The sequence below is a fragment of the Etheostoma cragini genome, chromosome 23 (assembly GCF_013103735.1).
Source record: "Etheostoma cragini isolate CJK2018 chromosome 23, CSU_Ecrag_1.0, whole genome shotgun sequence".
NCBI classification, from domain to species: Eukaryota; Metazoa; Chordata; class Actinopteri; order Perciformes; family Percidae; genus Etheostoma; species Etheostoma cragini.
In genome coordinates this window covers 4,170,806-4,173,541 of record NC_048429.1, presented here as the reverse complement: position 1 = coordinate 4,173,541, position 2,736 = coordinate 4,170,806, and the positions used below count along the sequence as shown (strand labels likewise).

The window sequence follows — 2,736 nt, the reverse complement described above, 5'->3', positions numbered from 1 at the left end:
TGCTTTTTTGTATTCATTCATGCGTAAGGGCAGGCTTGGCTTGCTATGAACCGACACGCGCACGCACGCACACACACACACACACACACGCACACACACACACACACACCCCCCAGGGATCCAAGGGGAGGGGATTTAGTAGTTCAAGTGACCTTGAAAGTGACGGGTGCCCAGAGGGGCAGAGGAACACAAACAGGGCATGTTAATATGTGTAGAAAGGGTCATCTGAGGTTACACGCTGTTGCCAAACATCCTTGCGTCTCCCCACTACCCAGCCAATCACAGCAGAGGACTCAGTGATGCAGTGCCCCTCTTACTGGAGGGATTCCTAGGAACTGCCGCGTGACAATGCTTGCTTAAACAACCCAGAGTCTCTCCTGTCTCTCTCACACCTCCTTCTCCTCCTCCCGTTCTCTGCCACAGGGTTCCTTTTCTCCCAACGAGGTGCATCCGCCGCTTGTGTTTGAACAGAAGGTGAACTAGCGCCATCCACACTGCTCCCACAAGACTGGCTGTGTAGACAGCAGACAGAATAATCCAGCCCTCTTTCTCTCCTCCTCCCTCTCTCCTTCAAACCAAGCTCCACCTCTCTGTCTCTCTCTCTCTCTCTTTTTCTTTCTCTCCCTCTCACTCTCCCACCCTCACACTTACACACACAACACACACACACAAAAACACTCTCTCACTCCAAGACTATCTTCTTCTACTCCAGATGAGCGTTCCTCCTTGTCCGGGCGAGCAGATTTGGAGCTGAAGGTGTGCTGTTGTTCCCAGGTAAGAGCACACATTTTCTCTTTGGGCTACCACAGAAGTTACAAACAAATGGGGTGTCCTTTGTTGGTTTTGTGGGTGGGTTTTGTTGCGGGTGTGTGTTGATCTATCGGTGTCTAGGTGACCTAATCAGGAAGGGTGGGTGCTGTGAGGGTGCCACAGGGGAAGTGCACTTTGCTACAACTCCCAACCCCTCTCCATGACACAATTTTTGGCGCCTGTTTTCACCGTGCCTTTTATTGCCATGTGCACTGAAGGGCTTTTTTGTACAGGGTGGAGCGCAGCTGGCAATATCAGATCAGCAAAAACATATAGAGCATGTCTCTGGTTGCGAGGGGAGACCACGGTGTGGATGTGTGGGTGGATGTAGAGACAAGGAAAGGAGGGGAAGGGAGAAGGAGGACGAGCAGCTGCTTTCATCCCATGGAAGCTAATCCCTCCGTTTGTTCACCTCTCTCCATCAGATAAAATAGGCCGGCTGTGGTTCTGGTGCCCTCTCCTTTTTTTCTCTCCACTCTTCTCCATCCTTCAGTTGTGATGGGTTTATCTTGGGCAGAGAGGAAAGAGGCAAGCTATTGATTCAGAAATGAGCTGTAATGCCATTTAAAAAGAGAACAAGACATCCCTCTCTGTCTCTGACTTTTTTCCTGCATGCTTTTGTTCCTTTCTGTACCATGTGCTGATAATCTAATATACAAACTCACCAGTGATAATGAATTACTGCTCATAGTCACAATCTTTTAAGCTTAGGAATCTATACAGTGAGCATATACAATTAAAAATCCACTTGAGTTGCATACATTATACAATATCTGCTTTTTTTATGATTGGCGGGAACCCCCCGTGCTGTGAAGAAGGCTTATCACCTCCCACAGGTTCACTGATAGATTGCCGAATGGCTGCTGCACAGTGCACATGGAATGGATGGCTCCTGGCTCTTGGACAACATGTCAAGCATATCCGTGGTGATTGTAGTGTCGCTTAGCTGACAAGTAATGTATTTTTAAAAGATGTGTGGCCTATCACCTCTTGCCTATTCCCGGATTACCTAATATCTCAGGAGGCAGGATCAGCCAATGGCAGAGAAAGGAAAGTGAGAGGAGGGGGGTGGGCTGGGGTTGCTCAGGTGTTGCTGTTTAGCCTAGCGCTTGGTATACATTAACCAGGAAGCTCTCTTGTGTCAAACTGTTATCAGGTGACAGGGGGACAGAGAGAGGCAACACTACATGCTTTCCCCCTCCCAAATCTAAATGACCCCTCAGATCATTTCCCAAGACAGAGCGTATGTTTACATACTCTCTGGGAGCTTCTGCAGATGCTCCATTTCATAAGCACTAACTAAGTCAGACAGGCTGAGGCTGTGTGGCTTCACTGATGGATGCAGCATGGACTCTAGGCTGGCAATTGCTTTTTGAAACCCATAAAGGCTGTTTTTCATGTTTGGTTTCAGGGAACCCTGACTAAGTGTAATCATAGCCCAGGATTTTTTTTTGTCATTGTGTGACATGAGATTAGTACATGATGAAGAACTACATATATTAAGAGTTCTTTTTTTGGCTGTAAAAACTCAACACATTATTTTTTAAAATCTTTTTTACAGTACACCAAGCTTGAGACGGTGGGGGCAGATATTGACAACCAAACAAGTTACCAGTCAACAGTCACCATAGTTGTCGTCTTGTTTTAACAAGTTTGGTGAAGAGCTATTAAAGGTCCCATGACATGAAAATGTCACTTTATGAGGTTTAACATTAAAATGAGTTCCCCCAGCCTGCCTATGATCCCCCAGGGGCTAGAAATGGCAATAGTTGTAAACCGAGCCCTGGGTATCCTGCTCTGCTTTTGAGAAAATGAAAGCTAAAATGTGCCAATCTGGAATCTGATGGTTACCTCCCCTTTCGCTGCTTTCCCTTCCCCGAGAATTTAGCCCACCCATGAGAGAGACATCATGGCTTTCAAACAAGC

At 47.0% G+C, this 2,736-nt stretch overlaps 1 protein-coding gene across 4 annotated transcripts in view; it reads left to right on the top strand.

Moving 5' to 3' along the window:
* The first annotated feature begins 457 nt into the window (after positions 1-457).
* Positions 458-2,736, top strand: part of syt1a (synaptotagmin Ia) — a 165,752-nt gene continuing 163,473 nt past the window's right edge. For 2 of the 4 annotated variants that reach the window (XM_034863584.1, XM_034863583.1), the window contains exon 1: positions 460-774. The gene's annotated coding sequence lies outside the window, so the exon portion shown is untranslated. Of the gene's footprint in view, positions 775-2,736 lie in introns of all 4 variants that reach the window. The other 2 variants (XM_034863585.1, XM_034863586.1) reach the window with 2 other exon arrangements.